Source organism: Nilaparvata lugens, chromosome 6 (assembly GCF_014356525.2).
Source record: "Nilaparvata lugens isolate BPH chromosome 6, ASM1435652v1, whole genome shotgun sequence".
Taxonomy (NCBI): domain Eukaryota; kingdom Metazoa; phylum Arthropoda; class Insecta; order Hemiptera; family Delphacidae; genus Nilaparvata; species Nilaparvata lugens.
In genome coordinates this window covers 5,299,252-5,312,786 of record NC_052509.1, presented here as the reverse complement: position 1 = coordinate 5,312,786, position 13,535 = coordinate 5,299,252, and the positions used below count along the sequence as shown (strand labels likewise).

The window sequence follows — 13,535 nt, the reverse complement described above, 5'->3', positions numbered from 1 at the left end:
TGACAATGGTGTAATAACCGAAACCGATCTTTAGAATCAATAAATCTGTGGTTTTTGACAATTTTTTAGTCTTTTTCATTCAATATGAATATTTACCACAATATCAACTTCTCAACTACACAAAAAGTAAAAATTCCACGAGAACCAATTAGCTGTGATTAATTCCACGAGAACCAATCAGAGAAGCCGTCTTTTCAAAAACGCCTTCTCTGATTAGTTCTCGTGAAATTAATCTCGGTTAAAATTTAAGCGGCTGTTGTGCAACCGGCCTAAGTATATCAATACAGATTAATATTGAGAGACGATCAACAGGTTTAATTCTAAACTGTTTCAAATTTCTATGAATAATGATGAGTTGATTGTGTGTTTTTTGAATAAATAAATAAAAGTGTGGAGGATGGAGGAAAAGGATGTTTGTGCTTCCTTGATCAGAAATTCGTATTTTTAATTTTTATATCTTGATGGTCGGGCTATTCAGCCATTTAGTTCCCGGTGGTTCGGATCCTACCCAAATCTATTAGTTCATAATCTTATACATAATCTTATCTAATCATTCTCGTTTAAACCTTTGTACCAGCCAAGAGTTTATGTGGGCATCATCCTCAGCTAAAGTCTCATTTTAGATAATGTCAAGTCCGATCGTTGACGAACGCAAAAATAAAACATGTCCGATGCCAGGTGATTCATTGGGGTGATTATAAAACTGATGATAGACGGACGGATTGCAAGCCAATGACTCAATAAACTCATCCTAGAAATATTGTTGTTTACTGTAATCAGTTATGTTAAAATGTTTTAGTAAACTAATCTATTACTGTAATTAGTAATATTGAAATATGATTGTCATATTCTTCAAACGAATGAATGAAAAGAATTAATGAAAGACATGAAATGAAGGAATTGATGAAAAGGAAATTCTAATTCAATAATTGTATCCAACGTGATTCTCATAATTTCACAAGCAAAACCTCTGAATGTAGTCATCCTATAAAATAATGAAAAGGAAATTCAAATTCCAAAATTTAATATCCAACTTGATTCGACAATTTCTCAAGAGTCCTCTGAACGCAGTCATCCAAGAAATTAAAATGATAAATGACAATCATTTCGATTCCAAAATTGTATCCAACGTGATTCTCGTATTTCTCAAACAAAATGTCTAAACGCAGTCATCCAATAAAATAAAATAATGAAAAGGAAATTCAAATTCCATAATTTTTAATGCAACTTGTTTCTCGTATTTCTCAAGCGTCCTCTGGACGCAGTCATCCAAAAAATAAAAATGATAGAATGACAATAATTTCGATTCAAAAATTGTATCCAACGTGATTCTGGTTTTTCTCAAGCAAAATGTCTGAACGCAGTCATCCAATAAAATGAAATAATGAAAAGGAAATTCAAATGACATAATTTTATATCCAACGTGATTTTCATAGTAGGCTATTTTCAAGTGAACGTAGGCTCTAGCAAGTGACCCTACGACAATTTCTCAAGTGAACATAGTAGCAGTCCACTTGAAGAAGAAGAAGAAGTAGGTGAAGAAGATGAAGTTGGAGAAGAAGTTGTAGGTGGAGGTGATGGAGAAGAAGAAGAAGAAGAAGAAGAAGAAGGAAGAAGAAGAAGAAGAAGAAGTAGTAGTAACCCTGACAGTCCACTGAGCGGAAGAAGCCTGGAGATGTAATGTGCGCAGTTCGATGCGGTTTCAATTGCTCAAGTACTTGGGCATGGCGGGGGGGTAGGAGAGGATCTCATTAGTTTATGACAGTCGGGTATCAACAGTTGTGACCCCATGGGATGACAGGGCTAGCAAATGGTCGCTTCTGATCGGTCGATTATGATTCAGAGTGAATAGCTCTGTGGTGACGTTCTCAACCAGTAGCTGATCTCTCTCTCTCACTCCCTCTCTCTTTACCTTACGGTTAAGTGCTGAAGAGGGAGGGTTTCCTCGAATACCCTCTCTGAGAATGTACTTCTAAGGTCCAAACTTCACCATTTCATGTGAAAACATTACAGTATATTTCATAAATTTTCTTGCTCAATATTATTTTAGAACTCTTTAGTTTAATATGATTCACCATGTTATTTTACTGCTATTGTTATTTATTTATAAAAGTTGAATTTTGTTGAATATTAAAAGTTAAATATTTCGTTGCTAGATAAACCATGATGATGATGATTTTCAATAAGGATCTCTCATCTCCTTTGGTAGAGAGTTAGTGGGGAGGTTATTTTTAATATTCTTTCCGAAGAATGGACATTGATATGTCCAAAGCTCCGCCAATTTATGTAGATGCATAAAAATATTATCTATTTTATCTATAGTTATTACAAATGTTTTTTTTTCATATTATAATACAGCTCAATAATTATTTTCTTGATTTATATTTTGTGAATTCATCTATAATTGTGCTGTATTGTAAGCTATTGTATATAAGTGTATAAGCCAGTATATATTGTAATCTACATAAATAAAGTACTCAATCAATCAATCTCTCTCTCTCTTTACCTTACGGTTAAGTGCTGAAGGGGGAGGGTTTCCTCGATACCCTCTCCGAGAATGTACTTCTAAGGTCCAAACTTCACCGTTTCATGTGAAAACATTACAGTAGTACCTCAACTTTCGCATATTTCATCATTTTTCTTGCTCTTTATTTTTGTAGAACTTTTTAGTTTAATAATATGATTCACCATGTTATTTTACTGCTACTGGTATTTATTTCTAACGCTAGAACGTAAGTTGAATTTTGTTTTGTCAAACACATAAATAAAGGAATCTGAATCTCTTTCTCTCTTTCTATCTATAAGTCTTTCTGTCTTTTCCACTTGTAATATTTTTCAACTACTGTATATCTTTTATTCTATAAACATTCCACCATAGAGTAACTGTAGAGAATGATCTGTAATTGAAATCGAAAATAGAATTGGATTAACTATAACTAGTTCTTCTATGTTTTTATCTCTCTGTCTTTGTTTGCTATCATTCTCTTCTTCTGCATATTTATCTTTCTTCTACTCTTACTCTGACTATTATATCTAGTATCTTTGTATTGTTTTAATCATTTTCTATGTATGTTTCTCACTACGCCCCCATCACATTTTCTCTTTTCATAGTCTATTTTTATTCCACTTTAAAGAAGAAGAAAGGAGAAGAACAAGAAGAAAAAATAAAAGAAGAGAAGTTGTGGAAAAAGAAGACAAGATTTAACCATACGTATTCTAACTAGCAAATTCAGATAGCATGAATTATTGTATTAATTCTGCTTTCTCTAGTGAGGTCCACGTTATAATAGCAATAATTTGATCAACCTTGCTATCCTTGTCTGACATTCGACAAAGCAGATAGTGCTATCCTTTTCTAGCTCCGCAAAAAACACCATATTTTCAACAATGTGGATATATAATTAATATTAAAAATATTCAATTTCATTTATGAAAATTTATTATAAATTATTTGAAAATACATTTTCTTGACGATTAAAATATAATTTACATCTTAAACAAGAATGAACAGTTGATAATTTATCAGTTATCTTCTAAAGAAGGCAGTGGCAAGGTAGAGAATCGGCAACGCTGTTCTCCTATCTTTCTCCACTGCCAATATAACGTGGACCTCACTTTAGTAAAATAGCATCATAGAGAAACAATAGCATATGTAGATATCCCATGGTACAGGGCGTTTATGTCGCAACTTTTACTGTTATCTCAAGCCGATAGTTCATGTAATTCTTTCCCGTGAAGCTGTGTGACACTGGTAGTCTCTCATATTGTGCCGTTCATACACTCTCACCCCAACAAAACAGTAAAATTCGACAATAATCGGCTTGAGATAACAGTAAAAGCTGCGACATAATCGCCCTATACCGTGGGATATCTACTTACGCTATTGTTTCTCTATGATAGCATCTACCTACAAGGTCAGAAGATGACTGGAAATTTACCGCACGTTGAGTAAATTTAGAAGCTGAATATAACTAAACAACTCGCTTCTGTTGATTTGCTGTCTATCTATTCCAATACCAAACTATGTCTATAACGGGACTCAACCAAACTCTAAGTTGAGGTAGTCTTCTGAACAAATCTATAACCATCGCTCAAGAATTCTGCAGCTAGTAAACAGGATGAACATTTATTTATTTATACTTGAGTAGATAAAAAATCTTAAGTTCAAATAGTGTTCGCAAGTTTGAACAGATTTGCTTTTTTAGCAGTAAGACATGAAGAAGAGATGAGCCACCTCTGGAAATTTTGAAGAAATTTAAAATAATTAAATGATTTTTTTCCTTTCTCCACTTCTTCTTCTCTTCTTCTTCTTCTTCTTCTTCTTCTTCTGTCTTATTCTTCTCCTGTCTTCTTCTTCTTCTTCTTCTTCTTCTTCTTCTTCTTCTTCTTCTATCATTTCGGGTTACCGAAATACACAGTTTTGAATATAGAAATTGGGCATTTTTCTGTGTATTTAAATATGGGCTAAAATACACTAAAAGAGGAATTTTTTTCATCAAATTTAAGTGTTATGATACATGATTTTGAACCGCCTTGACGACCTGAGAAGAAAAACCCTCTTCTGATGATTCGTAGCTCCGGAACCAAAAAACGGTAGTAGAGTCCTGCGCGAGCACTCAATTTATTGGAAATTCTATCTTCTTTAATTTTTTCGAGAATGATTTTTCTTGAGAAACTCAAGGTTTTCGAGATTGAATGAGAAATTTGAAAAAAAGTTCGAAATTTTGGGGGTTTTGGGGGTGAAGCCGCCCTCTGGCGTGTCAGCAAATTTCGGATTCGAATTCAGCGCCCCAAAATACATATAGAACCGTCGAGAAAAATTCTTTCGGCGCTGTTTCCTGAAAAACGACCATTTGACTGGACTAATTTTCTTCCTCTCCGTTCATGTTCTCATTCACCTCAATCATACCTTGTTGATAGGGCGTTAAACCTCTATTGACGTTTGTTTATTGACTCCATTTTTTTAGTATGTAGGCTAGTTAAATTATTGTAAAGTCCGCAATCCGTGCATTGATTCCGGCTTTTTAAGCTCAAATTGTATGTGTAACCCATATTATCAGACTAGTACAACATTCTATAAATATAACCAGTGTTCTCGTCTGGAAACACTGCTCAAAGTAGAATTCTGAAAATAGCTTGATGACTTGAAATAGCATGCAACTTAAATGTTTGGTGGGTTTTCCAACCTTCTTGAGAACAAGTGTGTGATATATTATTTTTTGTATTATACTTGTGTGTGAGGTATTTGAAAGTTTGTTTACTTGATCGAACAACTCTTTACAGATTTGTAACAGAGATTATTGTATGTACTTTTATCCCATTCACACATTATTTGTACCCTTTGTTAATTGACCGAGCGAAGTGAGGTCTAAGATTCAAGTCGACGGGTTGGCATTTCTCTTAATGTTTAAATGTTTATATGTTGCGCATTTACGGCGAACCGCAGTAATAGATTTTCATGAAATTTGACAGGTATGTTCTTTTTTTAATTGCGCATCGACGTATATACAAGTTATTGGAAATTTTGCATTTCAAGGATAATATAAAAGGAAAAAGGAGCCTCTTCATACGCCAATATTAGAGTAAAAATCAGACTATAGAATTATTCATCATAAATCAGCTGACAAGTGATTACACAGATGTGTGGAGAAGCCAGTCTATTGCTGTATTTCCATAAGTTCTATAGTTTCAATCACGGTATATAGAAGAATCACGGTATATTTTCATCTAAATACCGTGGTTTCAATCAGGTACTTGTGGATGAGAATACTGCGTGAGGTTTACTGTTCACAGAACTACTAGTAATTTCAATTTATGTAGCAGTTGAAAATCTCACTTCATACTGAAAATTCGTTCTACTTCAATATCGAAATTGGATATCATGAATTTGAAGAAGCATTTTATTTTGAAATGGTGGATGAAATAGTTCGTTTCTAGAAATGTTTTAAACGTAATTAAGATAGTTTTCAAGTATTCACATTCTATGCTATTGAAGCATTTTCATGCTATTGATTTACTAGCAGGTAACCCGTGCTCCGCAAGGGTCCAATCAAATACTTGACAAACTGAAAACTTGAAGAATTTAAAATGGGTCTATAACCTTCCTCGGTAAATTGAGAATCTATATGCGAAATTTCAAATCAATCAGTCCAGTAGTTTAGACGTGATGATAGGATCTCTCATCTCCTTTGGTAGAGAGTTAGTGGGAAGGATATTTTTAATAAAATTATTTCCGAAGAATGGACATTGATATGTCCAAAGCTCCGCCAATTTATGTAGATGCATAACAATATTATTATCTATAGTTATTATATTACAAATTGCTTTTTCATATCATATACAGTTCAATAATTATTTTCTTAGTCTATATTAAGTAAATTCATCTATAATTTCGCTGTTTTGTAAACTATTGTATATAAGTGTGTAAGCCAGTATATATTGTAATCTACATAAATATAGTATTCAATCAATTCTTTTTCTAGAAGAAGAAGTAGTAAAATGGCAGCTTCTTAACCAATCGCCAATCAGAGAGCTCACAGAACTGCTCGCTTCTCATTAGTTCGAATATTAAAATGGCGGTCGTACAGCTCATTAACCAATCACAATTCTTCAAATTGGAAGCTTGGTCACAACGACAGAATTGACGTCTTATTGTGTTATATTTAGGTGTTTAGATCATCCTGTCATCCTTCCATTCACATCATCTTGTTTATGTTTATCTTGAATTTATTTTTTGGATCTCGTTTGTTATTTATTTGTCGACTTATCTACTCATGAAATTATTCGTCATTCATGTAGGAATTTGGAGGCTAGAACAAATACGTCAGAATTAGCATCTTTTTGGTGTCTTGTTAGTCTACAGATGGAATTAAATAGAGAATGCATTTATTCAAATGCTAATTGATATATAAATATTATCTAACGAAAATCCTAAATAAATGCTGTACATCACCCCGAAGACTTCTGCTACTGCAGACATAGACAACAGGGTTAACAGCTAGATCAGTGGTCGCCAAACAGTCGATCGCGAGCTACCGGTAGCTCGTGGGGTGGTTTTTGGTAGCTCACAGAAATGCTTGGGTTGTCAACCATGCATTGAGAAACATGGCTACAAAAGTTCGCATTTCTCACAGATAACTGAGAAAGTTGAATGATTTAAATTTGCAGTTTCAAGGAAAGATAAGGACATCGGTGGAATGATTTGAACTGTAAAATCGTTTTCCAAGGAGCTTGAGATGTGGGAAAAGAATGTCGTCCAGTTTGAATATAAACACTTTTCCAGTCTGAAGAAAATCAATGACAAGAAAAATCCTTCACAGCACCTCAGCTTAACCAAGAATACGTTACAATTCAGACTTGAGACAACAGTTTTGATCAACGATTTCAAGATTTTAAAAGCATATCGAATATGGTACAATTCGTCAACTCTCCTTTTGTAGAGATCGATGCAGAAGATTTTGCAGCTTGTGTTGTAAAACATTTTGGTGGAGATCAGGCTTCAGTTGAAATGGAATTTGTGGATTTTTAAAATGATCTTGTCTCTCAGATCACTTTCTACAAATGGAAATATTTGGCCTGAAGTCCCCAAAGAAAAATACCCAATTATTACTCAAGTTACATTGAGTTTGAAAGCTAAGCTCAGCTATACCTACTTGTGTAAATCATCTTTTTCAAGTATGAAATTCATAAAAAATCGATATAGGGACATGTTTTGGGCAACTGCATCAGAATGGCGGCTACATCGTCAAGAAAATACTTTATCGCCAAAAAGAGTTCCACTGCTCTCATTGAAATGTACATTTCAACTTTTGTTATACTTTTTGCTATAAGATAAGTAAATTTCAACACTAGAAATGTATCTTTATAGGCGATAAAAGATACTTTCTTTATTCTAATATTCCTTGGTAGCTCACTAGAAGTTTTATAAATGCTATTCTAGCTCACAGGCTGATAAGTTTGGCGACCACTGAGCTAGATGGAAACCTAGCTGTAACTCTGTTGTCAATGTCTGCAGTAGCAGAAGTCTTCGGGGTGTTTCACAGCATTTATTTAGGATCTTGTTAGTCCTTTCATTCATTTCATCTTAGTTGTTTATCTCGAATTATTCATTGAATCTTGTTCAATATCTATTTGCCAACCTATCTATTATTATTTATTCATATATTCACACCCTGATCATAATATGATATGAGAAAAGACACAAAATATCATCGTTCCGATTTTTTCGGATGTAACACACCCTCCATACAATCTCGTGACTCCAAACATTTCCAACGCCTACATCACGTATTTTAATTCCAGTGATTTTGCTAGGATTTACGTCATCACACGAGATATAACGTTAGCCTCTCTTCCTTCCAGTAAAGATGTCCTACATAATGTGTTGTTTTTCATTACTGAAAGTGAATGTTATTATCCTCTTTGTTCATCGTTGCCTGGTTTTTGTGAATAGTGCTAAAGTAGAAGAGATTAAATTATGTCATTTATGGAGATTATAATATGTGCTGGCTTATACGCTAACTCAGAATGGATAGATCTTTTGAGATTTGGTGATTCCTTTCGAAACACCTAAAATATTGAATTTTTATTCAATGTAATATTCTATTTTTATTTAGTCCATTTTTATTTATATATTTAAGATTTGGTAATTCCTCTCAAAACACCTAATATATCTATTACCTCTACTGCTAACTATATTTGAAATACAGTAGAATAAATTGAACATAAATGTGAGATTCACATCATTAATTTAGTGGAAATGATAGACCGGCATAGTTGCCATGTTTCTATGTCCACTGCCTTCTATAGTAGATAGCTGTGAATCAAGTTATCCCTCTAAATCTGATATGATAGTAATTGTTGATTCTTGTTTATGAAGATTAATTATATCCCCAATGTGTTATATCAGAGCACCCGTGCTTCGCTACAGGAATATTTTTTTCGAGATATAAATAGTAGACTATGAGAAGTGTCTATCAAATTATCATTAGTCATTATATACAGGATGCCCCACGAAAGATGTAACAGCCGATTCTATGTGAAATTTTCAACAAAAAATGATCTGTACAATTTTCTTATATCGACCTTAGTTTTCAAGATTTATCAATTGTTCGATATTTTTGAAAAACACTAATAAATGGAAAACTATCTATTTCTAAGTAGGTTATATTGTTGGAAAAAGGAAGAAATTTCTAATAAGATTCATATAATTTCTTCCTTTGTTTGACATTTATTGACTCATATATCCGTTCAAACTGTTTGAAATTTGGTTTTGAACTCGTTGAATGTACTTTTTTCAACTTTGAGCACTCATAAAAAGTTCAAAAACGTCAAGCAAAGGATTAAATTCTTGTAAACTTTTTTGAAATCTTCGGCTGTTATATCTTCAGTGGGGCACTCTATATACAAACCTGTCATGAATGGATCAATTTGAAATCTGGTAATTCCTTTTGAAACACCTAATATATCTATCAACTCTACCACTAAACATAACCTGTCATGAATGAATCTATTTCAAATCTGGTAATTCCTTTTGAAACACCTGATATATCTATCAACTGTGTTACTAAACATAAATTTCAAATTGATTGAATCGAACCCACATGAATCCCTCGCTATCGATGAAGGCGGGGACCGTCTAGCTGAATCGAATTGCATGTTTACCATTCAAATGGAGGGCTGTCGAAATTTAGCACCTAAATAGGGGTCACCCATCTCCCGAATGGGGTGACAAAATTACCTTTCACCCCTAAGGGGGTGTTTTGGGGGTCCAGGGGGGTGTGTTTGTGCGTCATCTCTTCACGTAGGATGTGCGAGATTTATGTAGTGTCCTGAAGGGCTGCGAAGTAACTCTTGAAAGACTGTTGCTTGGTACTTCTTTTTGCCAGCTTCGTCCGTCCGACCTTTTTGCTAGCGCAGTAATGGTTGTTTGTTAGTCTATTGGATTAGGGGTTGGGAGGGGGAATAGTGGGGGGGCTGTGGAAAGTGTTTTGAGAGTGATGTGTGTGTGGTGTGTGTGTGTGTGTGTGTGTGTGTGTGTGTGTGTGTGTGTGTGTGTGTGTGTGTGTTTGTGTGTGCTAGTGCAGGAGAATGTGTTGACGTAAATGTGGGTGTGTTTGAGAATGAATGTTTTCGCATGTGTGTAATTATGGGAATAGGATGTTTCGTGTATTTAAGGGGGATGATATAGGAATATTGAAAAGAAATTAATTGAAATTGAACTTCATGATGATATTTGGCCGACGAATTGGAAACATCATGAAAGAAAAACCAATTAAAAAGAAATCTGTTGCTCTTGAACCTTTTTTCTCATCTATATAAATAAAAATCGAGCCTCAAATTTTGACGTTCAATAACTTTTTTATGTGTGCACCGAATTTGATGATTTTTGTTTAGTTGTGTTTGTTATGTTCAGTACCAGGTTTATGGCCTATTAGATTTATGATCAGACTTCAGGACTCTTTCCTACGGTCCTTCAAAGTTTTCATGTAATCCTTATTGAAGAATATTTGTGAGCTGGCCACACACAGAAATAAAAATCAGTTGTTCTTTCTACTGATTCACAAAATTTTAATTCTAATAATAATGCCACGGTGCGAACGACGTCCAAACTCGGGTCGTAGAACTCGAAATGCTGTAAATTTAGAATATGCACGGGAAAATCAGCAGCAAGGAGATATACCATTCAATTTCCCAGAAAGCTGCATACAACTATACTGTATCTAAAAATACAAACTGCTATACGACTAACTAAGCACATAGAAAGTCCATATTGAGTTATAAAATACTGATTGTTGGATAATTTTCATAAAAATATAGTGCATCAAATTAAGCTAAGACTAAGCACACCTGAGGAGGCGCGGCTTGGTGATACAAACTGTTGATCTTATGGAGATCGCCTTATCACACCGTTCGTCGCCATGTCCGATTCAGTGTGTGTGAGCTCTTCCATTCAAACAAATATAAGCAAGAAAAAGAAGCTCCTGGATGCAAAATGCCGCATCGCGCCTCCTAAGGTGTGCATCCAGCTAAAGTTTGTCATGAGATGTATTAACTATTTGGCGGTACGAAGTTCGCCGGGCCAGCTAGTCACTAATAAATTCAATCTTTGATTGTCATTCACTATTTTTGTAGATGACAATAACTTATTCTTTTTTGTTGTTTTGTATCTAAAGTGAAATCCACGTTCAAAAGTCAGTACCTCAATTCTATTCTATTCATCAAGTAAATCTTCTCATGATCCAATTCTCGTAATGATTGAGATAAATTAATAAGAACAATATGAAATCTTGTTGTACCCTCTATTTTAAAAAATAATTAAAATAGTTCAACAACTAGTTTCGACCCTAACTTAGGTCATTTTTCTACATTTCAACTTGAAGTTAGGGTCGAAGCTAGTTGTTGAACTATTTTAAAGTTTTTAGAAAAATAAAGGGTACTACAAGATTTGCATATTGTTTTTATTAATCTGTTAAAATGTAGCACATGTGAGTGAAGTGTTTTTATGATTGAGATAATATTTTCTGTCAGTTCGTTATATTTCATCATACGATTTCGCAACGGTGCTGATTTGGAAGAGGATAGAGCTATCATAGCAAACCAACGTTTATCAGGTGTTGATTCTATAATTTGAATCTTAGTTAAAGAACTAGCACTTGATTACTCAATGAAATTTCAGCAATAGCTAGATCTAAGCATTGGTTGTTAGCTCCTATACATTCTATACTCATCACTTAGTTGCTAGCCTCTATAGACTCTGTACTTATTACTAGTTACTAGCCCCTTTAGATTCTACAGTATATCAACAGTTGCTAGCCTCTATAGACTATAGAAGGGGTCTCCAACCTTTTTCATCCAAGGGCCACATTGTTAATTCTTGGGAGGCTGAGAGGGCCAATAACAAGGATGTACGTGGATTTTGACTTGTAGGGACACACACGACGGGGGATTTGGGGGGTGTAAAATTATTATATTTTCATTAAAATAATATGAGGAGTTTAAAGTAGGTTTAATTAAAACACAGGAAGAAACAAACCAATTCATTTCATTTCAATACAAAGTCCAATTTATTGAGTGTAAAAAGGTCATAAGAAAACTTGAAAATGCATGAATTTAGCAAGTTAAACAAAATGATAATAACTCTTTTATAGTAATAAGACAACTTGACAATACACGAATTCACAGGAAGTTAACAAGCTAAAAGAGAATACTTAGCCTATTTTTAGCGAGAAGATTGCATTTCTTTTCCACTTGAAATTTCCGCCAATTTAAGATCAAACTTTGTGGTTCCGATCATTAAAATTGGTTTAAAATGTTCATCTGACAAGGAAGATATGTTGTTATGTTTTTAGAGTCTTTTTCTGGGAGAGACATGTACAGTCCGTGCAGACCTTTTGCTAATATCTCGCAATGGTTGATCGCTGCTTCTTTACAGCTAATTTTACACTTATTAAGAAATGGAGTGGCTAGTAAGAGAAAAGTACTGAACTCACAGTTGTTGTCAAAAATGTGTATAAAGATATATTTTTTAAAAATCTATAGCAATAACTCTCGGCGGGCCGGACAAAATCTATCCGCGGGCCGGATGTGGATAGATTACTTAGTGGATAGATAGTAACTTATCACTTGGTTGCTAACCTCTATAAATTCTGTACTTATCACTAGTTGCTAGCCCCATTAGATTCCACAGTATATCAACAGTTGCCCGCCCCTATAGATTCTATTAGATTCTATACTTATCAGAAGCGACTAGCCCCTATAGACTATAGCACTAGTTGCTAGACTCTATAGCCTCTACTAAATCCTACGTTTTATTTTATTCGCCCATTTTTTGAGAGAGTTACTGAGAGAGTTTTTGGGAGAAACCAATGTTAGTGAAACAATTTTGGGAGCCAATGTGAGAATCTTTGCATACAGAAAAGATTCTCTTTCTCTATGGTGTTTGGCAGCCGCCAATGTAGGTGTGAGAATGTTTTCAGGAGCCAACAGTTGATGTTGAAGGTTTGAGTGTAAATGTTCAGGAGCCAAGAATAGTGTGAGGACTTTAGGGAGGGGATGTCAAAAATGTTCGGGAGCCGAAAGAAGTGTGAGAATTCTAGGGAAGGGATGTCAAACATGTCCGGGAGCCAAGGGAAGTGTGAGAATGTTTGGGACCCAGTCACTAGTTGTTTGGGATCCATGAATGGGATGCACCCTCCTCTCGATTTTTGCAACCCGCTCTGCGGACGCTGGCGATAAAATAGCCGCAACTAGTGCCTTGTAGCGCATGCGCAGTAGCCATCTATGAGCATTCTACTGCGCAGTCGTCATTAGATTATTTATTATTGCTGTGTGGATGACCTCGGCTCGTAGCGTACTGTGTTTTTGTGGCGGTTTTATGGCGGAGTTTACTCGTGATCGTTGTTTGTTTGGATCCTACTTGATGTCACAAACATTAGAGGAGGTGATGGGGAGGAAGTGAGAGGGGTGTGGAGGGTATGATGGGGATCTAGAGAGGAGCAGTGAGAAGAAAAGCAGGGAGTGAGGAGAGGAGGATG

General features: G+C 34.8%; 1 protein-coding gene across 1 annotated transcript in view; it reads left to right on the top strand.

Moving 5' to 3' along the window:
• Positions 1–13,535, top strand: part of LOC111046381 (UDP-N-acetylglucosamine--peptide N-acetylglucosaminyltransferase 110 kDa subunit) — a gene marked incomplete in the record, with an annotated part of 151,924 nt that overhangs the window by 55,737 nt on the left and 82,652 nt on the right.